The sequence below is a fragment of the Caretta caretta genome, chromosome 2 (genome assembly GCF_965140235.1).
Source record: "Caretta caretta isolate rCarCar2 chromosome 2, rCarCar1.hap1, whole genome shotgun sequence".
NCBI lineage: Eukaryota > Metazoa > Chordata > Testudines > Cheloniidae > Caretta > Caretta caretta.
The window spans coordinates 149,009,682-149,035,958 of record NC_134207.1 but is presented as its reverse complement, the minus strand read 5'-3'; the positions used below and the strand labels follow the sequence as shown (position 1 = coordinate 149,035,958).

The following is a 26,277-nucleotide window of genomic DNA, read 5'->3' as shown; positions in this document are numbered from 1 at the left end:
AGTCAACTATGCAGATATGTCTAAAAAGCATCCCTTCAAGATGTAGGTTTTTCAGGGGCCTGAAAAGATGACAAGAGAGGAATCCACCAGGAAGGGAATCCCTGAGCTCTGAAGACAACAGCCATCACCTATGAATGCCTGCCTTTTCACATAGGGCCAGAGAACCTACATCCTCCAGTGATAAATTGGTTCAAGGAAGAACTGTGCTGCCTATCATAGAATCATAGTATATTAGGGTTGGAAGAGACCTCAGGAGGTCATCTAGTCCAATCCTCTGCTCAAAGCAGGACCAACACCAACTAAATCATCCCAGCCAAGGCTTTGTCAAGCCGGGCCTTAAAAACCTCTAAGGATGGAGATTCCACCACCTCCCTAGGTAACCCATTCCAGTGTTTCACCACCCTCCTAGTGACATAGTGTTTCCTAATATCCAACCTAGACCTCCCCCACTGCAACTTGAGACCATTGCTTCTTGGTCTGTCATCTGCCACCACTGAGAACAGCCTAGCTCCATGGTCTTTGGAACCCCCTTCAGGTAATTGAAGGCTGCTATCAAATCCTCCCTCACTCTTCTCTTATGCAGACTAAATAACCCCAGTTCCCTCAGCTTCTCCTCATAAGTCATGTGCCCCAGCTCCCTGATCATTTTTGTTGCCCTCTGCTGGACTCTCTCCAATTTGTCCACATCCCTTCTGTAGTGGGGGGACCAAAACTGGACGCAATACTCCAGGTGTGGCCTCACCAGTGCCGAATAGAGGGGAATAATCATTTCCCTCAATCTGCTGGCAATGCTCCCACTAATACAGTCCAATATGCCATTGGCTTGGCAATAAGGGCACACTGCTGACTCATATCCAGCTTCTCGTCCACTGTATTCCACAGGTCCTTTTCTGCAGAACTGCTGCTTAGCCAGTCGGTCCCCAGCTTGTAGCGGTGCATTGGATTCTTCCTTCCTAAGTGCAGAACTCTGTACTGTCCTTGTTGAACCTCATCAGATTTCTTTTGGCCCAATCCTCCAATTTTTCTAGGTCTTTTAGTGGGAGGGATAGCTTGGTTGTTTGAGCATTGGCCTGAGAAACCCAGGGATGTGAGTTCAATCCTTGAGGGGGCCATTTAGGCATCTGGGACAAAAACTGGGGATTGGTCCTGCTTTGAGCAGGGGGTTGGACTAGATGATCTCCTGAGGTCCCTTCCAACCCTGATATTCTATTAAATCTGCATATAGAAGAGAGATTATAAAAATAAACATTTACAAAAGTAGGTTTTCAGATCTGAAGACAGTCCTTGTATTCTAGATGACTGTTTCATGATTTCACCTGATATAGGTTTAAAGTTTAATTTAGAGAATTTATAGTCTAAAAAGCTGTATTTTCCCATGGACCTGCAGAGTTTTGTGGTGATGTTAAATACCTATTGACTGTGATTCCTGAATAGTTTTAAGTAGACCAATTCATACATAAAGGTGTTATCCAGCATGCAGTGCAGAGTGTAAGAAGGACAATGGTTCAACAAGGAAATAAAAACGAATTTCTTGTTTTAACATTAGAGAGAGTAAAGAAGATCATGTATTAATTAAACAAAAGACTAAACAGAACAAACCTTTGGAAAAGCAGACATAACATTTAAGAATAAAATCAACATGGCAGGGTAAAGGTCGGAGAAGATCAAGTAAGTCTCTAATAGTTGTGCTTTTTCCATTTTCTTATCGATCAATATTATGTTTTTTCCCAGTGAAAATGCAACAGCAGAGTTATTGCTGACCTTTTCCTCACCCTTCCATTGTGTATAAAATCACAGCAAAATAACAGACAACTTCATAAGCTACAGAGTTTTTCTAACCAAAACACCACATTTCCAGAAAATATATCTTTAAAATAAGTATAAAAGCCTTTCTTTATAGGATAAAACATAATTTTCTTCTATCTGAATTATATGTATGAAAATCCTATTTGGAATAAAAGATATCAGTTTAAGCGTCAATTATTACATGTTATCTTTGAAAAATTCAGATACATTTTTAGATGATAATTGACAGCCCAGGCCAGCTTCAAGTAAAATTAATGTAAACCAATATTTATTTTAGTGGGAACAAGATTGGGCCCCTAAATCTCATATCAAAATTTTGCTCATTAACTATTAGTAATATTATTCTTTCCAAGTTAAAAAATAATTTACCAAAAACTCTTAGTAAGAAATTTATAAAATAATTACAAAATTAGGAAAGAGTAGATAGATACAGTAAATAATTCAACAAGGAGATTACTTTTCTTTTCCTTACATTATGACTCTGTCTTTCCACTTCCTTCCTAATTCTTCCCTCTTACTATGAATATACACACAGAGAATCGGAGAAACAAAAAAAATTATTAAATGAAAACATTTGAAGTGATTTAGATGTACTGTCTTTTTGTATATTTTTTATCCTGGTTAAGTTAAAATTAAATGATAAAAATACACTTTTATATTTTAAAAGATCAATGAATTGATTTTTTCCAGCATCATTATACCACACAAACATATAATCATCTTTCATAAAGAAAATAAGCACCATTTGAGGGTGTGTGCGAGGGGGAGAATTATTGAAGTTTCCCACTACCGCTAATTTTTACAAATAACTGTGGTAAAGGTAAATAAAAATAACCAAGTCACCTAGTGAGAAACATCAAAACATTCATAGCTGTTCATTATATATTATTTTAATGGAGAATTGTATATAGAACAGTGGAAACACTTAAAAATGTACTGTTGTTTTAAACATTTCAGGAGTAAAGGTATAACCTATTCACTTAAAATTGATATAATCATAGTTAAGCCAGCTTTACCTACAAAGAGGTTCTGCTGGGTAAGGTATCTGTTACTCAACAGTACTGTCATATGTTTACTCACAGCATGTTATTCAGCCACTAGCTATGTGGTGCTGTACAAGGTTCCAGATAGGGTGTGCTCCCTAGTAAACAAAGAAAGCCCTTTTTTGCCTTTAGTTATAGCTGTTTTTATTAATAAACGCCTCTTATTTGAAAAAGACAGACTGTCAGAGTCACCAGGCAGCCCGCTGAGGCAGGAGCAGATGTAGGTTAGAACAGAGGCTGGCTAGCCTGGCAACGGCCTGGAGTGGGTGGGGAGGCACAGTCTGAGTTTGTTGAAACTACTGACAATAGGAATACTCATGGACAGGAAATGGCACTGAGCAGATTGGAGAGACTGCTTCCCTTAGAAGCCTATATACCTGCCTTCGGATCACCTGGGTGGGTCCTCGCTTGTAGATTGACTGAATACGGGGACTATCTCAAGACCTACAGGTCACTGCCTCTGATGACTCATCACGCTCTCTGTCTCAAGGATGATTCATCAGGCTAAGGAAGGCTCAGGCTCAGAAGAATCACACTGACTCCATAGACTCTGTCATGAAATAAAAATATGTTATGTATCATTCACACCTAATCAACTCAGCTCACATGACAAATATTGGATATTTGGATATTCACAACAAACTGTTCAAGAGCAATATACACACCATGAGGTTTTTTTTTTTTCAGAAAACTAGAACTGTTCCCAACTCTCATGATTTTATCTTGAATCATATGGTATCTGATGTTTAACTTAAAGCCCCATCTCCTGGATACTATTGATTACATATGAAATTCAGCTTACATTTTAAAAAGTAAGTTTCTAACCCTCATGGTTTCAGAGAAAAGCTTGAAAAGATACCTCGACTGTACCATAGAGGATCAAAGACCAGAAGGCAAATAAAAAGAACCTAAAATATATTATTTGTTAAAAATCTCATGACTCATGATGTTTATACAGTTCAGTTTGGCAATACTGAAACTGGTATAACAATACTTAGTTATTGTTACCTTAATGGGGTGTTGCAATGTCTAGTTTTTGGTAAACTGGTTTCAGATCTTTAGATGAAAGGCACCATAGAAATGCAAAGCATTATTATTGTAATTCTTATTCATTTTATTTATCATCACATAATACTGTCCTCAAAGCAGAAATGCCAAAACTGTATGAGAAAGTGGCTCTCAGCCTTTTGACTTGGAATATCAGTGCCATGTGACAATGGTAACAAATCACAGAAAGAGTCACATTTTTATAAAGAACTGTTTAGGATAAGGAAAACAACATTATCTCTAAACTGATCTCTGTCTCTCTCCCTCTTCCCCCTTCACTCCAGAGAGTGATTAATTATTAATTATTATTATTTATTATTGTTGTTGTTGTTGTTTGTTGTAGTACTTAGAGGTCACCCATTAAGGATCAGGGCCTAATTTTGCATACATTCAATGAAAGGACAGTCCTTGTCCCAAAGTGATAAGTATATTATCTGTGAACAGCAGAGAGGCTAACAGAGGGAGTTTGCCTGGAATCTGCCTGAGAGGAGGTATGCTAAGGGTTGCATTAAGGAGGCTGTGTTGGTGAGTATCTGAGTGTCTGTTGTGGGGACAGTTTGACAGTGTGCTTGATTGGTTGTTTGAAAAGTGTGAATTGGGAGCGCTTTGTTCCAGGTGAGCCTTGAGTGGGCCTGACTGTTATTAAAAGCCAGTCAGCTGCGAACCAGCTGAACAGCGAACAGCAGAGAGGCTAACAGAGGGAGTTTGCCTGGGGAGCCCACTGAGGCTTACATCTTGCCGGCTTCTCTGAGTAGTTACTACAACTCCTGAGGAAGCTCGTAGAAGGAAGGTAATATGGATGGGGAGTTTTCAGCTGTTGTGACCTGCACTGGATGTGCCATGTTTGTCTTTCTTCCATAGGACAGAAGCGACTTTGTCTGTACAAAGTGCAAGCTGGTCTCCATATTGGAAGAGAAGGTTCAAGGTCTGGAGCAACAGGTATCGACCCTGCGTTGCATAAGAGAAACTGAAGATTTCCTGGACAGACGTCAGGATATGCTTCTAAGGACACAACGTTCTGAAGATTCAGAGCAGGCTGCACTGTGGGGACAGGAGGACGGTGAAGAAATTTGACCTCCAGAAGAAGAAAGGGGAGCATCCATGTACCAGCAATGCAGATACAGGTAAGTAACCGTTTTCATGTTCTCTCCACAGGTAGTAATGCGGAGAGTCAACTAGATGATACATCTGAGGGAAGGGAACAGAAGGAGACTCCGCCGATTGGAAGGCATGAGATGCACTGTCCTAGGGTTGGGGGTTCCATGACCACCGCTCCCAAGAGAAGGAGGCGGGTGGTGGTTGTCAGGATCTCTCTCCTCAGTGGGACTGAGTCATCTATCTGCTGCCCCGACCAGGAAAACCGAGAAGTCTGCTGCTTGCCAGGAGCTAGGATTCATGATGTGATGGAGAGACTGCCGAGACTCATCAAGCCCTCTGATCGCTACCCCTTCCTGCTTCTCCATGTGGGCACCAATGATACTGCCAAGAATGACCTTGAGCGGATCACTGCAGACTACATGGCTCTGGGAAGAAGGATAAAGGAGTTTGAGGCGCAAGTGGTCTTCTCGTCCATCCTCCCCGTGGAAGGAAAAGGCCTGGATAGAGACTGTAGAATCGTGGAATTCAATGAATGGCTACGCAGGTAGTGTCGGAGAGAAGGCTTTGGATTCTTTCACCATGGGATGGTGTTCCAAGAAGGAGGAGTGCTAGGCAGAGACGGGCTCCACCTAACAAAGAGAGAGAAGAGCATCTTCGCAAGCAGGCTGGCTAACTTAGTGAGGAGGGCTTTAAACTAGGTTCACCGGAGGAAGGAGACCAAAGCCCTGAGGTAAGTGCGGAAGTGGGATACCGGGAGGAAGCATGAGCTGGAGCGCGCGAGAGAGGAGGACTCCTGCCTCATATTGAGAAACAGGGACGATCAGCGAGTTATCTCAAATGCCTATACACAAATGCAAGAAGCCTAGGAAACAAGCAGGGAGAACTGGAAGTCCTGGCACAGTCAAGGACTGTGATTGGAATAACAGAGACTTGGTGAGATAACTCACATGACTGGAGTACTGTCATGGATGGATATAAACTGTTCAGGAAGGACAGACAGGGCAGAAAAGATGGGGGAGTTGCATTCTATGTAAGAGATCAGTATGACTGCTCAGAGCTCAAGTATGAAACTGCAGAAAAACCGGAGAGTCTCTGGATTAAGTTTAGGAGTGTGAGCAACAAGGGAGATGTCGTGGTGGGAGTCTGCTATAGACCACTGGACCAGGGGAATGAGGTGGACAAGGCTTTCTTCCGGCAACTCACAGAAGCTACCAGATCGCAGGCCCAGGTTCTCATGGGAGACTTCAATCACCCTGATATCTGCTGGGAGAGCAATACAGCGGTGCACAGACAATCCAGGAAGTTTTTGGAAAGTGTAGGGTACAATTTCCTGGTGCAAGTGCTGGAGGAACCAACTAGGGGCAGAGCTCTTCTTGACCTGCTGCTCACAAACGGGGAAGAAATATTGGGGAAGCAAAAGTGGATGGGAACCTGGGAGGCAGTGACCAGGAGATGGTTGAGTTCAGGATCCTGACACAGGGAAGAAAGGAGAGCAGCAGAATACAGACCCTGGACTTCAGAAAAGCAGACTGTGACTCCCTCAGGGAACTGATGGGCAGGATCCCCTGGGAGAATAACATGAGGGGGAAAGGAGTCCAGGAGAGCTGGCTGTATTTTAAAGAATCCTTATTGAGGTTGCAGGGACAAACCATCCCGATGTGAAGAAAGAATAGTAAATATGGCAGGCGACCAACTTGGCTTAACAGTGAAATCCTTGCTGATCTTCAACACAAAAAAGAAGCTTACAAGAAGTGGAAGATTGGACAAATGACCAGGGAAGAGTACAAAAATATTGCTAGGGAATGCAGGAGTGAAATCAGGAAGGCCAAATCACACCTGGAGTTGCAGCTAGTAAGAGAGGTTAAGAGTAACAAGAAGGATTTCTTCAGGTATGTTAGCAACAAGAAGAAAGTCAAGGAAAGTGTGGGCCCCTTACTGAATGAGGGAGGCAACGTAGTGACAAAGGATGTGGAAAAAGCTAATGGACTCAATGCTTTTTGCGCCTCTGTCTTCACAGACAGGGTCAGCTCCCAAACTACTGTACTAGGCAGCACAGTATGGGGAGAAGGTGACCAGGCCTCTGTGGAGAAAGAAGTGGTTCGGGACTATTTAGAAAAGCTGGACGAGCACAAGTCCATGGGGCCAGATGCACTGCATCCAAGAGTGCTAAAGGAGTTGGCGGATGTGATTGCAGAGCCATTGGCCATTATCTTTGAAAACTCGTGGTGAGCGGGGGAAGTCCCGGACGACTGGAAAAAGGCTAATGTCGTGCCCATCTTTAAAAAAGGGAAGAAGGAGGATCCTGGGAACTACAGGCCAGTCAGCCTCACCTCAGTCCCTGCAAAAATCATGGAGCAGGTCCTCAAGGAATCAATCCTGAAGCACTTACACGAGAGGAAAGTGATCAGGAACAGTCAACATGGATTCATCAAGGGCAAGTCATGCCTGACTAATCTAATTGCCTTCTATGATGAGATAACTGGCTCTCTGGATGAGGGGAAAGCAGTGGACGTGTTATTCCTTGACTTTAGCAAAGCTTTTGACACGGTCTCCCACAGTACTCTTGCCAGCAAGTTAAAGAAGTATGGGCTGGATGAATGGACTATAAGATGGATAGAAACTTGGCTAGATTGTCGGGCTCAACGGGTAGTGATCAATGGCTTCATGTCTAGTTGGCAGCCGGTATCAAGTGGAATGCCCCAAGGGTGGGTCCTGGGGCCGGTTTTGTTCAATATCTTCATTAATGATCTGGAGGATGGTGTGGATTGCACCCTCAGCAAGTTTGCAGATGACACTAAACTGGGAGGCGAGGTAGATACGGTGGCAGGTAGGGATAGGATACAGAGGGACCTAGACAAATTAGAGGTTTGGGCCAAAAGAACTCTGAGGTTCAACAAGAACAAGTGCAGAGTCCTGCACTTAGGACAGAAGAATCCAATGCACCGCTACAGGCTGGGGACCGAATGGCTAGGCAGCAGTTCTGCAGAAAAGGACCTAGGGGTTATAGTGGATGAGAAGCTGGATATGAGTCAACAGTGTGCCCTTGTTGCCAAGAAGGCCAATGGCATTTTTGGATGTATAAGTAAGGGCATAGCGAGCAGATCGAGGGACATGATCGTTCCCCTCTATTCAACATTGGTGGGGCCTCATCTGGAGTACTGTGTCCAGTTTTGGGCCCCACACTACAAGAAGGATGTGGAAAAATTGGAAAACGTCCAGCAGAGGGCAACAAAAATGATTAGGGGACTGGAACACATGACTTATGAGGAGAGGCTGAGGGAATTGGGATTGTTTAGTCTGCGGAAGAGAAGAATGTGGGGGGATTTGATAGCTGCTTTCAACTACCTGAAAGGGGGTTCCAAAGAGGATGGATCTAGACTGTGCTCAGTGGTAGCAGATGACAGAACGAGGAGTAATGGTCTCAAGTTGCAGTGGGGGAGATTTAGGTTGGATATTAGGAAAAACTTTTTCACTAGGAGGGTGGTGAAACACTGGAATGCATTACCTAGGGAGGTGGTGGAATCTCCTTCCTTAGAAGTTTTTAAGGTCAGGCTTGAGAAAGCCCTGGCTGGGATGATTTAGTTGGGGATTGGTCCTGCTTTGAGCAGGGGGTTGCACTAGATGACCTCCTGAGGTCCCTTCCAACCCTGATATTCTATGATTCTAGGATTAGGCAAGTTATAACATCTAGATACAGCAAAGGGATGGAGGTGAAGAAGTACAGAACCTTTCCTAGCCTCATTCTGCCCAGCTTCCTGCTATAGATTTAAAAATACACACCTCTCCACTGCTTCCCTCCATTTTTTCTAAATAATCTTTAACAAACATTAATATTTCACAACAACTTGTACATCAGGTTAAATTACCAATCACCACTCCAGATCTGGTTACATACATGGTTTTATCTATTGCTTTGGTTGCATAAAGGGGATAGAAAACTTCCATACCAGGGCAGCTATGTAAGCCTTTTGAATAGGGGAATCTCCAAGTGTCATAAGTTATCAGAAGTGGCTCACCACCTCTCCTTGTCACACCTTGGCTTCCATTTCCTAGGTTTTCCATTCCCATTCTCCACCTTTTACTCCTTCTCTCCACTTAGTTCCCCTCCCTACTCCCAAACTTTTCTCCATTATTATTGGATTCCTTCTCAAGTTCCCATTTCCTGCTCCTTTCCCAATTTTAATCGTCACAGGGTGTGAGAATCTACAGCACTGGAACCTGGGTCTGCTGGCTCCTGGCCAGCTGCTGTGTCCACACTGCCATTTCTGGTAAAGCAGGGAACAGCAACCTATCAGCCCTATGGATTCAAGCATCACTGGATATCCCACCCTAGAGGTCTTGACTGTTGGACCCTACTGCATTCCCTGATTGGCCCAGGGATGTTATTTATTGCCTAAGGGAAACACGCAGAGGCTGTCTTCACAACTAGGTGGATCCCTGGCTTGTTGCTGCAAACAGGCCTCGCAGCACACTCCTGATACTTTACCTTATTCCTGGCCCCAGATCTGCTCCTGATATCTTGTCTTGTTCCTGGTCCCCTGCTTTGCTCCTGACATCTTGCCCTGCCTCAGTTCCTGGTCCCCTGCTCTGCTCCTTATATATTATTTTTTCATTAAACCTCATGCTGTTTAAGATGAATTCATGAATTTTTGGACCCTGTTTTGTTTTTTGGGTGTTTTAGGTCAGCGATACTGTTCCTACTTCCTTCTGCCTCCATCCCAGGTTCTATGCTCCACTCCAAACCTTTCTCACCAGCAGGGGTCAATATGGAAAAAGAAAATTGTAGCAGTAGTTACTAAAGCTTCATCCAGAACCCAGCCTCTGACCAAAACACCTCACTTTCCAAATGAGCACAAAAAAATCTTCACATGCTCTACTGTAAACATTTACATTTGCAAACATTTCAGTCAAAAGATAGAGGTAGAAGATAGGGCTTAGAATGGAAGACTCAAACTTAACTATGGAATTATTATCAACACCTCTGTGATGTATATCTGGGGAATATGCAGTATAGCCAACAAAAATACTGGACCCTAAATACACTCATATACTTCCCATCAGGCCCACAGTTTAAGACAGGTAAAACATGCCATCATTAATAAAGTAAAATACATATAAAATAAAAGACGATTAACCCCCTACACCTGAATGTGTATTTCATTATAATGTTTGGCACGAGATATTCTAAATTTTATCATGATTTTTTTACCTACACGCCGTTTTGTCATTCTCCTCTGTGTCTGCCTTTCAGTTATTCAATTTTTTACCTTTCTCTTTACATAAGAACAAAAGGACAGCCATACTGGGTCAAACCAATGGTCCATCTAGCCCAGTATCGTGTCTTCTGACACTGGCCAATGCAAGGTGCTTCAGAGGGAATAAACAGAACAGGTAATCATTAAGTGATGCATCCCCTGTAGCCCATTCCCAGCTTCTGGGAGGCAAACAGAGGAACACTTCAGAGCATGTTTTTGCACCCCTGCTCATCCTGGCTATTTGCCATTGGTGGACCTCTCCTCCATGAACTTATCTAGTTCTTTTTTTAACCTCATCATAATCTTGGCCTTCACAACATCCACTGGACCCCTAGCATATCCCCCCTCAGTCATCTCCTTTCCAACCTGAAAAGTCCCAATCTCTTTAATCTCTCTTCATACAGAAGCTGTTCCATACCCTAATAATTTTTGTTGCCTTCTCTGCACCTTTTCCAATTCAGTATATCTTTTTAGAGATGGGGCGACCAGACCTGCACACAGTATTCAAGATATGGGCGTACCATGGATTTACACAGAGGCAATATGATATTTTCTGTCTTTTTTTCTATCCATTTTTAATGGTTCCTAAAATTCTTTTTTCACTGCCGCTGCACATTGAGTGGATGTTTACAGAGAACTATTCACAATGACTCCAAGATCTCTTTCTTGAGTGGTAACAGCTAATTTAGACCCCATCATTTTATATGTATAGTTGGGATTATGTTTTCCAATGTGCATTTCTTTGCTTTTATCAACATTGAATTTCATCTGCCATTTTGTTGCCCAGTCACCGAGTTTTGTGAGATCCCTTTTGTAACTCTTTGCAATATATTTTGGTCTTAACCATGAGTAACCTTGAGTAATTTTGCATCATCTGCAAATTTTGCCACCACACTGTTTACCCCTTTTTCCAGATCATTTATTAATCTGTTGAACAGTACTAGTCCCAGTAAGGACCCCTGGGGACACCACTATTTACCTCTCTCCATTCTGAAAACTGACCATTTATTCCTACTCTTTGTTGCCTATCTTTTGAACAGCTATTGATCCATGAGAGGACATTCCTTCTTATCCCATGATTACTTGCTTTGCTTAAGAGCATTTTGTGAGGGACCTTGTCAAAAGCTTTGTGAAAGTCTAAGTACACTACATCTACTGGATCCCCCTTGTGCACATGCTTGTTGACCCCCTCACAGAATTCTAGTAGATTGGTGAGGCATAATTGCCCTTTACGAAAACCATGTTGACTCTTCCCCAACAAATCATGTTCATCTATGTGTCTGACAATTTTGTTCTTTACTATAGTTTCAACCAGTTTTCCTAGTACTGAAATTAGGTTTACCAGCCTGTAATTGCAATTGAGTTAGTAGTTCTGCAATTTCATATTTGAATTCCTTCAGAACTCTTACCATCTAGTTCTGGTTACTTATTACTGCTTAATTTATCAATTTGTTCAAAACCTCTACTAATGACACCTCAATCTGGGACAGTTCCTCATATTTGTCACCTAAAAAGCATGTTAACATAACACTCTTTTTCATCTGAAACTTTCTATTTTCTGCCCCCTCTTTCATTCTCTCCTCTATCAACCTCTCCTCTTATTCTACTCCTCTTCTCCAATTCTTTTAGGCTACCCACATTGATGCTATCTATGAGATTTGGGGAATACAAAGTATGCCTGATCACTCAATATAACTAAAGTCAGATGATTCTCTATTCTTCCTCTTCTCTTCTCTGTGACAATTTCTCAGGTGACTGTGGTGGTAGGGTCTTTCTTCCCTTATTTCAGTAAAAGGATTAAGTAAGCAAGTTGTCTGTAAGCAACAGGACTCTGCTAAACACACCATGATGCTAGTATTCAGTTTTGGCAATAATCATGATTTTATTATGAGTTTCATGATATTTGGTGACAGACAGCCCCTCAACCTGAAGCAAATACTCACCAGCAACCACACACCACACAACAAAAACACTAACCCAGGAACCTATCCTTGCAACAAAGCCCGATGCCAACTCTGTCCACATATCTATTCAAGTGACACCATCATAGGACCTAATCACATCAGCCACGCCATCAGGGGCTCGTTCACCTGCACATCTACCAATGTGATATATGCCATCATGCACCAGCAATGCCCCTCTGCATATACATTGGCCAAACCAGACAGTCTCTATGCAAAAGAATAAATGGAAACAAATCTGACATCGGGAATCATAACATTCAAAAACCAGTAGGAGAACACTTCAACCTCTCTGGTCACTCAGTAACAGACTTAAAGGTGGCAATTTTGCAACAGAAAAGCTTCAGGAACAGACTCCAACAAGAAACTGCTGAATTGGAATTTGCAAACTAGATACCATTAACTTGGGCTTGAATAGAGACTGGGAGTGGCTGGGTCATTACACAAATTGAATCTATTTCCCCATGTTAAATATCCTCAGACCTTCTTGTCAATTGTCTTAAATGGGCCATCTTGATTATCACTACAGAAGTTTTTTTTTTCTCCTGTTGATAATAGCTCATCTTAATTAATTAGCCTCTTAGAATTGGAATGGCAACTTCTACCTTTTCATGTTCTCTGTATATATATATATATATATATATATATATATATATATCTTCTTACTATATGTTCCATTCTATGCATCTGATGAAGTGGGCTGTAGCCCACAAAAGCTTATGCTCAAATAAATCTGTTAGTCTCTAAGATGCCACAAGTATTCCTGTTCTTTTTGCATGATATTTGGTGTTTTACTCAAAGTCGTAGCTCCTGGAGGCTTGGGAATACATGAGAATCTCAGCTTTCATTAAAAAAAAAGAAGTAAGGGCTAGATCCACAAACAGATTTAGGTGTCTAACCACCATTTTAGGCACTTAAGTCCAAAATGTAGATCCTCAGAACCACCACTAACCCTGCAGGTGACTAAATTCCCTAGCTGCCTATGTTTCCTCCAATAAAGTTCCCTAAGTGCCTAAATTTCTGCCTGTGGGCAAGGACAAATCCACTCAAGGCCTGTCATTGCTGAGATGTTTGGTGCCAAAGCCCCAGCATTCCAGAGGGAAGATAGGTGGAGAAACATCTAGCATGAGGGGGATCCTCACACAGAACACCACTATGAAGGAAGTGGTGGTTCTGGTATCTCACAAGTAGGGGAGAGATGTAGGCTACAAGATGTTACCTATCAGCTCTGTGTTCTTGGGGAACCAGGGTGCAGTACCCAGCCTAACTGACTCACAGCAGACCTTCCCCTCCCTCCCCAGCCTCTGCTTGAACCAAAGCTGATCAGAAGAAAGACTTACAAAGAGAAATGAAAAAGCAGTGGGAGGCACACCTAAACCCCTCCAGACAAGGCTGACCGGATTAAGGAAAATCCCCATTTGCATCAAAGATGGGACAGAGAGACAACCCCATTAGTATACAGAATGGAGAAGAGATTCCAAAGCAAGAACTGCACAGAACTCCTGACCAGAAAACAGGAAAGCACTGCATGATGGGGGATCTCTGCTCCAGATGTTAATGAATCCATGCCTGCACACACCTAGTTCAGTATTTATCAGACCAATTCTAGTAATAAATCTTTTATTGGTTAATTGCCCACATATTAGAGCACTCACCCAGTATGTGGAAGACTCAGGTTCAAATCCCCACTTCCCACCTGATTTAGAGGAAGGACTCAAACCCAGGTCTCCTGCCTCCTAGAAGTGCCCTAACTAATGGGCTATATGGTATTGAGGAGTGGGGACTCTCTCTTAGTCTTTCCATTTGAATCTGTTTCACTTTGCATGAAGTGCTTAATCACTGAAGCAGGGACTGGTACCTGGGTCTCCCAGATGAATGCATTAAGCTCTAGGCTATAGAGTCACTTTCACTCCCTCACTGACCAATAACTATTAAAGTATTTCATACAAAGTGGAATAGCTTCAACAGAAGAGACTGAAAACCCCAACTAACAATATCCTATATATCAGTAGTTAGGGCATTTGCGAGGGAGATAGGAGACCTGGGTTTAAGTCCTGCTCTGATTCTGGCAGAGGAGGGATTTGAATATGAGTCTCCCATATCACAGGTGAGTGTTCTAACCACTGGGCTCTTGGGTATAAGGGGCAGGGGCAGAATTGTGGCTGTACCTCCTCATCAGCTTTTTCGGCAAAAGGGCTGACATGGCTTTAGCACCTAACTCTAGGGAGAGGTTTCAAGGCAGTGAATCCCAAGTGGAGATAGGCCACTCCCTCTTGCCCAGAATTAGGTACCTAACTACCTTTGCCTAAGCCCCACCCCCCTCCTAAGCAGTTCCTATTGGCTCCCTGCTCAGCTCACTGACTTTTGAGGATCCTATTGTTAGGCACTTACCACTCTCCATGCATTGTCTGGGGAGCCTGGGTGCCTAACTCAGGGCTGTGGATTCCGCTGGCAAAAAGGGATCCAAAATTAGGCATTACAGTGCTGAACTCAAGACCCCTGTGTGCATCTAGACCTGAGTTTCTTGCTCTCCTGGTTAGAGAGAAAAGCTTTACCCACATGCACTCAAAACCAGAAGATAAATAAAAAGAACAAATTATGTTTTTAAAATATCTCACGATTTGGCAGGGGGGCTGACTAACAGTTGTTGAATGTTGGGTTCACAATAGTGTTGTATTACATGTGCATGTGCTGCAGTTTTTCTCCTAGCCACATTCAGAAGAAACTGCAAGGCATATTGTCCGAGATTTTTGAGGAACACATGTAGGGCTCATGGGGGGGATGAAATGTGCCCCAGTCCTCTACCATATGGTTCCCAAATGTTATAGAGAGCTATCTATAGAATCTGGTGGAGGATATCAGCCAGAGAGGCAGCTGACTTTGCCTTTGACAAAGGTAAGGAAAATCACATTCAATATGGAGATCAGGGTTCGGGATGTAAGCCCCCAGAGCAAGAAAACTTTAAAGAAAAGTGCAATTGTGAAAGCTATAGTCAGGAAAATGGGTCACCCTGAGCTGAGAGATAATGGCCTCTGGTTGGGTAGGAAGCCCATACTGAAAAATAAGATTGGAGAGGATCTGCATAGATGTCTTGTTTTGCTCTGTGTGTCCAGTCCAAAAAGTCTGAATTTAGACTGGGCAGCAACAATGCTGACACTGCAAGACAGGGCTGAACTAGACAGCAATGGAGCTGACTTCATGGGGCATGACTGGACTGGATAGTCAAGCTAGTGAAGCAGGGCTTTGCTGGATTGGAGCAGATGGGCCAAGGAGAGTTGTTCTGTTACCCACTTGTTCACCTGAGAGTCTGATTGGACTTGTGAGTGAGGATGTTGATGTGTGGGTGGGGATTGTTCTGTAAAGAAGAGTTCTCTGCCTCACCAAGCTGAGCAGTCAATAACTAGCACTGTGGGGGTGGCCATGCTCCTGCATTTTGCTAATTTTATTTTTATCTAAACATATGATTATTGTGTTTTTCCCAAATAAAGGTATTTGTGGTTTCCTATTCCAAAAGACTCCTTTGTGTTTGTTAGTGGGGAAGAAACATCTAGCTGTAAAGGTGATCATGGAATATTCTCAAACCTGGGAGTTTATAAGGTTTAGGTGGAGACTTGAGCCAAACATTTTATTTTTAGACAGCTAATGAGCCCTGTCAGAAGGCTACGGACCTGCAAGAGCGAAGTTACAATTTTGTACTAAATATTTAGAACTCAAGAATAAAGAATAAAAACTAGTATTCTACAAAAGACTATATTTTACCTTCCAATTAGAGAATATTCTATGCAGATAATTGTTTATGGGGCAGAAATCTATCCTAGTAGCATTGTACCCAGTGGTTGAGATGAGAACATGTGTACAAGTTAATAGAGCAAACTATAATGTAAGACAAAATAGTGTTATTAGTCTAAAGTTTATGACTCAACTAAACTAATAATAGCCAGTAAAGTAGTAGGAATAATTAGAAAATATGATAAATATATGTGGATTTTTAAAAAATATGGCAAAACTTTACAGTTTTGTTCTTCCTTTTGAATATACAGTATCTCTGATAATTCTACATAGTATTGCCTCAGGGCATACAAGGAAACAGCAAGTGTAAAACTGATAATTACTTTAAATCAAAAGTATTAAATATGCAAAATAAAAATTACAGAGAAAATTATCTTGAGAGCTAAACCAATTGTAGGATTTTTTAAAAATAAAATCTTGTCTTTAATCATAAAAGAAGATACTTTTTATTTTTATCAAATTTGTTTATTCATTATTTCAATTTCTAAGTAGAAAAAGAGGTTCCATCCCAATGTCTGTAGTCCCTGACATAAGTTAATTTCACAGCATATATGCATTGGGATTCCCTGTCCAGCATAAAATAAACTCATAGCAACAGTTAACATATCTTCACAACAAAACTTCTCCTGCCCTCAGCTCTCCCTTTTGACATATACCAGGAAGAACAGAATTGGCCTTGGGGCGTGCAATTGCCTGGGGAGCTGCAGAGGCTTGAAGCCCTGGGAGCCCCCACTCCCATGCTCCCTTATCAGGTAGGAAACTGGACAGCTGAGGAGCCTGGGTGCCCTGCAACCAGGGTTCTGAGAAAACAGGCAGTTCTGTTTCATAGAGGATTTTGATATTTGATATTTTAAAATTGTTTTCATCCTGATTCAAAATAACAACCAAAAATTTTAGAGAGACAAGGTGGGTGGGGAAATATCTTCTGGTGGTGAGAGAGACAAGGTCCTGAAGAAGAGCTCTGCATGGCTCAAAAGCTTGTCCAATAAAAGATATTATCTCACCCACCTTGTCTCTCTAATATCCTGGGACTGACACAGCTATCAAAAATTTTGAAATTCTTTTCAGAAGGGAAAGCCTCAGGTCCCCAAATCAGAAACAGTTTACCTGGCTGGCTTCCGTGGACCTGGGAAGCCTTGGTGTCACCAACCGTGAGGCAGTCCTCCTGGCTCGCAGCCTCTGAACTGGAGTCCCAGGAACCCTGGGGTCCCTGACTTCAGGCAGTCTCCCTGATTGGCTGTCCTGGGGCCAAGACCCTGGAAACTGAAGAGCTGCTGACCAGGGAAGTCCCGGGGTCCCTGACTCAGAGACTGTCTTTGTGCTGGCTGACGTGGAGTCAGGAAGCCACAGACTCTGGGGAATTGATGAGTCAGAAGCCTAGCAACACACCAGGTGGGGACTCTGGCAGGCTCCCATCCAGCTCACTGGCTGGTATGCAGGGAGGCAGACTGGCTTTTCCATCAAATGTTTTGATAGGGTTAACTTGTTCCTGCAGAACATTTCAGTTCCATCAAATCAGCATTTTCCAATGGAACACTTCTGTTGGGAAAACTTTCAACCAGCTCTAGTACCCAGGTTCCAAACCATTTAGGGATTTAGGGCTCAATTCTGCAACATGCTGAACATTGTGTCCTTGATCCAGCAAAGCAATTATGCACATAATAATGCTCTGGCAATGCAAAGGGGATGGATATCTGGGACAACTGGATGTTCCCCTGGAGAGAGGAATCCTGGATCATATAAAGCCTCAAATTTACAGAACTTTCTCTTGCCTACCTCCACCCAGTGTGATGGGGCATTCTGGGGTGGGCTGCAGGCGGCAGGAAGATGTGTGGCTCACAAATAGGGCCAGACTCTCATCTGGTGAAAATCTCCATTGAAGTCCATCACCATATTCATAGCATAAGGATCCGTGGACTAGAATCCATCTCTGTAGAGCCTGGACCAGCTGATATTCCCACAGTACCATCAGGAGGCCATACAGAGCCATAGCCAAGGAGCACTGTGGAGAGCAGGTGCCAGAGGAAGTACCACCCAAGGGACCTGGAGTGACAGTACCCTGCAGCCCTCATATTGGCCAAATGCCTATTTAACCCTGGAGGGTGCCCCAGGAAGTTGTCTCAGCAACCATGCAAATTTCTGGCCTACTGCAACTGGTCTCTGACCCTTGCCTCCTGAACCCAGCCTGGTACTACCTCTGGGTCTTTGACTCCAGCCTGACTCTGGCCTGACTCCTGACTCCAGTCTGGTACTACACTACCTCTGGTCTCTGAACCCAGCCTGCCTTTGACCCTGACTCTTGTTTATTGAACCAGGCTCTAGCAATTCCTCCATCCCCTGATCACAGACTACCATCTCTGATGTGCAGAACCCAGCCCAGTTGTGATCACTAGGCCAGACTGCATAGTCCCTTACACATAGTCATAGAGTTTAAAGGCAAAGGGACCACCAGATCATCTAGTCTGTCCCCCTGTGAATCACAGGCCACCAAAACCACCCAGCACCTGCACACTTACCCAGCAACTGAAATTAGCCGTGTGATGGGTTCGGTCACAGAGACCCCCTTGGGACTGTGACCTGACATACTGAAACTACCTCTCAGCCCGTCTTCCCTGCCAGCCTGGGACTCCAGAACCCTGCCTTGTTGAGCCAGACAAGTCTGCTGCAACACAGACCCAGTTCTGAACCACACCCCCGAAGTTACCACTCACCAAGTTACCTATCTCCAGCACCCAGATACCCAGCTCCCAATGGGAGCCAAACCCCAAATAAATCCATTTTACTCTGTATAAAGCTTATACAGGGTAAACTTATAAATAGTTCACCCTCTATAACACTGATAGAGAGATATGCACAGTTGTTTGCTCCCCCAGGTATTAATCCCCTACTATTAATAAACAAAAGTGATTTTATTAAGTATAAAAAGTAGGATTTAAGTGGTTTCAAGTAATGACAGACAGAACAATGATGAGACAAGATAACTGGTTCTGTGGATGAAGGGAAAGCAGTGGACGTGTTGTTCCTTGACTTTAGCAAAGCTTTTGACATGGTCTCCCATAGTATTCTTTCCAGCAAGTTAAAGAAGTATGGGCTGGACAAATGGACTATAAGGTGAATAGAAAGCTGGCTAGATTGTCGGGCTCAACGCGTAGTGATCAATGGCTCCATGTCTAGTTGGCAGCCGGTATCGAGTGGAGTGCCCCAAGGGTGGGTCCTGGGGCTGGTTTTCTTCAATATCTTCATTAATGATCTGGAGGATGGTGTGGATTGCACCCTCAGCAAGTTTGCAGATGACACTAAACTGGGAGGAGTGGTAGATACGCTGGAGGGTAGGGATAGGATACAGAGGGACCTAGACAAATTGGAGGATTGGGCCAAAAGAAATCTGATGAGGTTCAACAAGGACAAGTGCAGAGTGCTGCACTTAGGACGGAAGAATCCAATGCACCGCTACAGGCTGGGGACCGACTGGCTAGGCAGCAGTTCTGCAGAAAAAGACCTAAGGGTTACAGTGGACGAGAAGTTGGATATGAGTCAACAGTGTGCCATTGTTGCCAAGAAGGCCAATGGCATTTTGGGCTATATAAGTAGGGGCATTGCCAGCAGATCGAGGGACGTGATCGTTCCCCTCTATTCGACACTGGTGAGGCCTCATCTGGAGTACTGTGTCCAGTTTTGGGCCCCACACTACAAGAAGGATGTGGATAAATTGGAAAGAGTCCAGCGGAGGGCAACAAAAATGATTAGGGGTCTGGAACACATGACTTATGAGGAGAGGCTGAGGGAACTGGGGATGTTTAGTCTACGGAAGAGAAGAATGAGGGGGGATTTGATAGCTGCTTTCAACTACCTGAAAGGGGGTTCCAAAGAGGATGGCTCTAGACTGTTCTCAGTGGTAGCAGATGACAGAACAAGGAGTAATGGTCTCAAGTTGCAGTGGGGGAGATTTAGGTTGGATATTAGGAAAAACTTTTTCACTAGGAGGGTGGTGAAACACTGGAATGCGTTACCTAGAGAGGTGGTGGAATCTCCTTCCTTAGAAGTTTTTAAGGTCGGGCTTGACAAATCCCTGGCTGGGATGATTTAATTGGGGATCCGTCCTGCTTTGAGCAGGGAGTTGGACTAGATGACCTCCTGAGGTCCCTTCCAACCCTGATATTCTATGAGTCTATGATTCTATGAACAAAGTAAGTTACCAAGCAAAATAAAACAAAACATGCAAGTCTAAGCCTAATACATTAAGAAACTGTTTACCAGTAAAATCTCACCCTCAGAGATGTTCCAATAAGCTTCTTTCACAGACTAGACTCCTTCTCAGTCTGAGCCCAATCCATTCCCCTGGTACAGTCCTTGTTCTAGCTCAGGTGGTAACTAGGGGATTTCTCATGACTGGAGCCCCCTTTGTTCTGTTCCACCCCATCTTTTATAGCTTTGACACAAGGCGGGAATCCTTTGTCTCTCTCTGGGCTCTCACCCTTCCTTCTAAATGGAAAAGCTCCAGGTTTAAGATGGATTCCAGTATCATGTGACATGTTCACATGTCCCGTGAGACTTCATTACTCACTGGCTGGCACCACATATACAGGAAGGCTTACAAGTAAACAGAGCCATTTACAACCAATTGTCCTAGTTAATGGGAGCCATGAAGACTCTAAACCACCATTAATGGCCCATACTTTGCATAGTTAGAATAGGACTTCAGAGTAATACTTCATATTTCTAGCTTCAGATACAAGAATGATACATTCATACAAATAGGATGAACACACTCAGTAGATTATAAGCTTTGTAATGATACCTTACAAGGGACCTTTTGCATAAAGCATATTCAAGTTACATTATATTTACATTCCAAGCATATTTTCATAAAGCATATGGAGTGCAATGTCACAAGCCTCAAAATATTCAAGTATTTCAGCCATGGGCTCTGCCAATTTACACAAGATGAGGTCTATTCCATGTGAATAGGCTCAAACAGTAAGTTTTCAATGTCAAAAAGGCATACTTAAAACTGCATACTTTAGGTTTGAACACAAAGATGCTACCTTCTAGTATGCTTTTGTTCTGTCCGTTTCAATAATAGAGATTCAAGGCAAGTTTTGGAATAATAGCAATTCCTTAAATATTTTCTCCTTTTAATTTTTAGTTCTTCTGCCATTTAAGACTAGCTATTGTATGAACCAGTATTAAAATCTACTTATATGTTGAATTTCGTGATATAATGTGATGTCACTGGGTACACAGAGAGACAAAAAGAAATGTTAGATTGTGTAATTTTCAAAAAGGAGCCATTTTAAAGTATCTTTGAACATCTCTTTAATCTTAACTATTGCTTCTTGGTAATAAAAATGGTAGAAATGAGAGATGGGAAACATCTACGAAGTCATGTGGTACATCATGATTAATAGCACAATAATTCATTTGTGGAATGCTGACAATGTGCTGAGTGTGTTTGTGGTAGATGGTTTGAGATTTTGGGTAACTGGGTTTGAGGAATATGGACAGTGCTGGGCCTTTGGATGGATAGATGGGGGAGAGAGATATGGCTGTGTTTTGAGCTCAGTTGTTTTAGGTGGTCTGGGATGTAGAGTGAGTGGTTTGGGTGGATTGATGAGATTGGGTATGGTGGAGTCAATGGTCTGGGATTCCATAAGTGGATGGAGTTCTGATTTAGACAGAGTGGGTGAAGAAGGAAAGAGTCATCCACAAATATCATTATTAAACTGCCTGATCTTTCATTTATAATGTTGACCTGCAAGTTTATGAGGATTTTTAAAAAGTTTAATATGGATCTGAGCAGTATATTTTTTGGCACTGGAAGGTTGACCGAAACACCTTAAGCAAGGAGGAGACTTGAACAAAAAATTTCAAGATTTTATTTTAAAGGGCCGTCTTAATAGGTATTGGAGTCAATTTGCAGGCCAAGGCAACAGAATCAATTATCTTTCTGCCAGTTGGAGCAGGGCATCACTGAGAGGAGTCAATAGTAGCAGAAATGGCAAAGAGACAGAGAGGGGATTTCCAGCTGAAAGGAGTGGTGTTTACTTAACTTTGAGTCATTTCCTCCTTGTTGAGAAAATCTTGTCTAATTTTTTAGAGTAATATAAATTTCTAAAACTTTTTACTACTCCTGTCCTTTAAAATGGCTTCTTACAGGAGCCAATGTTTAAAATCTATCAATGCAATTAATTTTGCACTGTTATGTGATTTCAGTGTGATACAGAGAGACGAAGAAATTTTAGACACTTTACCATAATTTGAAAAAGAAAAAGAAAGTCTCTGAAGACTTTTAATCTCAAAGTATTTGCTCAATTTTCTGGAAAAATCTCTTAACCTTTGAAAGTTTGCCTTACAATTTTCAGTGTATGAGTATTTTCATAATGAAGTGTAATTTTCACAAAATATTTTGATAGATTTCCTGAATACTTTGGTGTTGTATAACCAAGTATTTTAAAAGTAAAATTCCCAACAAAAGTTTCATACTTTTCCCCCAAGGGAATTGATCACAAAAGCACAGTTTCTGTGACAATATATTTAAACTCTCAGCAACAGCAAAACCTGTTTCCAAGAGAAACTGAGGTCTCTAAGAGTCTCTAAGGTGCCACAAGTACTCCTTTTCTTTTTGCGAATACAGACTAACACGGCTGTTACTCTGAAACCTGATTTATGATTATCATTATTCTCCAATACTGTACTTTAAGAAGCTAGTTTTTGACTATGTTTTACTCTGAAAAGTAGCAAAATATTGAGGAATCCTTGTTAATTTTATTCAGTTCTCTAGCCTCAATTAAAGCTGGGTAAACTAATCAAATAAACAATTTATTCAACAACTTTAGCCCCTTTTTATTTGAAAATCATCTATTATCAGACTTCTTTTTCTAATTTGTTTGCCATTTGAAATTATTTAGCAACCTGTTTATGCAAATATATTTCAGTCTATAGTTTGAGACCTATTTGCTGCAACCTTTGCTTGTGGTATTTTCTAATTCTAATTTGTAATTTATGTTGCAGGATTGGTTACTTAAATGTCACAGAATTGTTTCTATTCACTTAGTGGATGACTCCCAAATCTACAAAGCACTCCTTGTAATAATTTTAGTTAGATATGAGCAAATAATTTCCATCTAATTCATTGAATTAATTGTCTCCTTTCTTTTTTTGCTTGAATTTCTGTGAGAAATTTGGGATTTCCTCAAATGTATTTGTTACTAAGATAAACCTGACATGTTTTCTGCAGAAATTCATCCTTCCCCCTTCCTGGAATGATTGTGTACAGTTTGCTGTGAGTAGTCTATATTCAAAATTCAAGCTCCAATCAGGGCTCTTTCCAAGCTTCATAGAAAGCTTTCTAAGCTTTTTTAGCTCAGTGCAGCACTCAGCAGGAGCTGAGGCTGATCTGCATCCCCTGGTGCCTGCTACAATCTCACAGCGGTAGAGCCTGAAGAGCCCAGCTCAGAGCTGCCACTTGTCATCCTTTCTAACACTAGGCATGCATTTTCTCATCCCCACTTCAGCCTAAGGGTTTGTCTTTATTGCCAAAAAAGCTGTGTTTTTTTCCCTTGGAGTAACTAAGGTGAGCTATCGTGACAAGGAGTTTTAGTTTTACTGCAGAGAAAACTTGCCAAGGTCAGCCCCATGTGAGGGGACAGACTCAGCAGTGGCCACCTGTTGTCAGGTCTGCAGAAAGAAATAATAAGATCCTGGGGTTGTCAGCTCTAAACTTGGAAGCGAACAGGTGAAGATCACTGCCTGTGCCTTGTCTGTGCCAGCTGCTCCCCACTCTAAAGATAATCCTATGATTCCCAGACTCTTTCTCTCTCTCCATTTACACTCCATCATGCTCTTTCTATTTGCACTGTCACTGGTTTCCCTGCCTGATCCCTGCCTGGCACCAGTCTGTGTGGGAGGAATGCCTGAGTGTTCAAAAAGAAAGTGAGCATGACAGTGTGTACATAGAGAGAAGGTGTGAGAAAGCAGTGAGAATGTGGTATGGGTGGGGGCCAAGGGCAGGAGTAGAGAGTATATGAGTCTGGGGAGAGAGAGAGGTTCAGAAGCAGTCACATCAGGACATCAGAATCTAAGTTTTAATTTTTAAAAATGGTGTTTCTAGTCCTTATGTTTCCAAAGAAAAGTTTGAAAATGTGAACTAAATGGAACTGATGCTGTAGACAGCCTGAACTGTCCCATTCACCTTAATGTCCCATTTACTCTGAAGCCCATTGTCCTGGGAGCCTCCTTCCCCCACTCTTTGATGGGGGACCCCTTGCTGCTGCCACTTCCTGGCCATGACTGGGGCATCTTTCTTAGAACAATTAGGCTAGTGAAAGATTTCCTGACTGGGTGAATAGTTTAAATTTAAATTTTTTAAGTCAATTTTTTTTCATCCAAACTTTTTTCATTGAAAAAATGGCTTTTCAACCAAACTCAACATTTTTGTGGAAAACTTTCATTTTGGTCATAATTTTTCAGTTTTTGAAAATCTTTATTTTGGTTAAAACTTTCTTTTTTTCGGTTGTTGGTTTTGGTTGTTCACTTAAAAACTACAAAAAATGGCATGGGACATTCTTCTTAAAGCTAATTTTTTCATGAAAAATAATTTGCATTTTCCAACCAGAGAAATCATATTCACACAAACTGTGTGTGTGTGTGTGTGTGTGTGTGTGTGGTTCTAGTTCAAAAGGAGTCAGATTCTTGTATGGCTCCTTTAACTGCATCAATTCCAGGGAAAGGTGTTTTGAAAACTCTGCCCCATTGCTGTGTCAAGCAGTGTCTCATCCCATCAGATACTATGGTGATGAAGGGCATTGTATAAGAATCTAGCTTTATGGATACATAATAAAACTACCAATTCTGGAGAGAATGCAAGCCTGTGATCTTAACATTTTGTTTTCCACAAGCATTTGTGAAAATAAAAGGTCACTTAAAAATCACTTAAAATCAATCACAGACACCAAATACAAAAGGGGGCCAAAGTAAATTATTTTTTAAAAAATGTAATGAATACTCCAGTAATATTTTTCTTATTTGCTTAACTCTAATTTTAGCTCCTCAAATAGCCTTTATGTTAAATCAAGAAGTAGCTAGCCATGATATAACTGCTTTGAACTAATTATTACCATTTAACAAAAAGGGCAGAATTTCAGAAACAGATATTCCAACCCACAAAAGTCCTTGAAAAGTCATGCCACCAATTTTTAAGCAGAACTCTCCTCAGAAATCACTGGGGAGTTATGCTTAAATACTTCTAGCATGATATGGCTCTGAGGTTTCTAGTATGATTACAAATCTAGACTATTCAAGTCAAATAGCAGCAAACTCTTTAAAGTGGATTTAAGAAATATTCTTCAAGGTCCACTCTTCTTGCATTGTCAGTCTGCCCCTTAATTACTTTTTACATTGTTTTAAATAGTGTTGTAATTTGTATCTCTTTCTTAACAAATCACAAATAACATTCCTTCCTGAGTTTTGTTTCCCTTTAAAGTAATACTATTTTACTGAATATCTAATGTTCTCTCACTTTTTAATGATATAATGAAATCTCAATTTTAATTACCTGAACACAAAAGGTTTCAAGTCCATCAGATTGCCTTTCAAGGCCTGCAGAGGTATTAACTGATTCCATAACCAATTACCTACATTTTCCTTTACTTATTGTAAATGTGACCTTTTGTTACAATTTGATTCCTGCTGTGACTATGTAACTATCTTTTGTGTCTGAGAACGGCTATCATCCTCTCATGTGATGACTGCTGTTAATTTTAATACACTTTGATGGCTGGAGAACAAATAAGTGTCTGTGACACAGTGCAGAGACATTTGAAGGTGGATAAACTACCACTTTAATGAGTAGAAATCAGCAAGCAAAGGGGCTTTCCAGTGACAAACCAGAAGACCTTCAACCTAGGCAAAGAAAAATATTTCAGTCTGCAAGTGATTAAAAAAAATTGCTGTGCTTACAGTGGTAGAATAATAGTAAACATCGTAACACAAACTTAATAATATAAAGTTATATTCATCCACCCTTTAAGATTTGCATAAATGCTCTACTAGTCTCAAACACCTAGTCGTGCTGTAAATGAAACTATAATTTGATATAAAATCCGTCAGTAACCTATTGCTTAAATCAGCCTCTGTACCAGATGACTGATGGATAGTAATGTAACACTGATTTTTTAAAAAGTCTCCAGAGGTGAACTTGGCAATTACAGGCCAGTAAGCCTAACTTCAGTACCAGGAAAATTGGTTGAAACTATAGTAAAGAACAGAATTATCAGACAC

The 26,277-nt window shown here is 41.7% G+C and overlaps 1 long non-coding RNA gene across 1 annotated transcript in view; it reads right to left on the bottom strand.

Moving 5' to 3' along the window:
- The window catches only part of LOC142070835 (uncharacterized), a 30,852-nt gene extending 5,162 nt beyond the window's left edge, over positions 1 to 25,690 (bottom strand). Inside the window, exons 1-2 of the long non-coding RNA XR_012666759.1 lie at positions 25,553 to 25,690; positions 3,227 to 3,399 (exon numbers count right to left, since the gene is read on the bottom strand). This is a non-coding gene — a long non-coding RNA (uncharacterized LOC142070835). The remainder of the gene's footprint in view (positions 1 to 3,226; positions 3,400 to 25,552) is intronic.
- Positions 25,691 to 26,277: the final 587 nt, after the last annotated feature.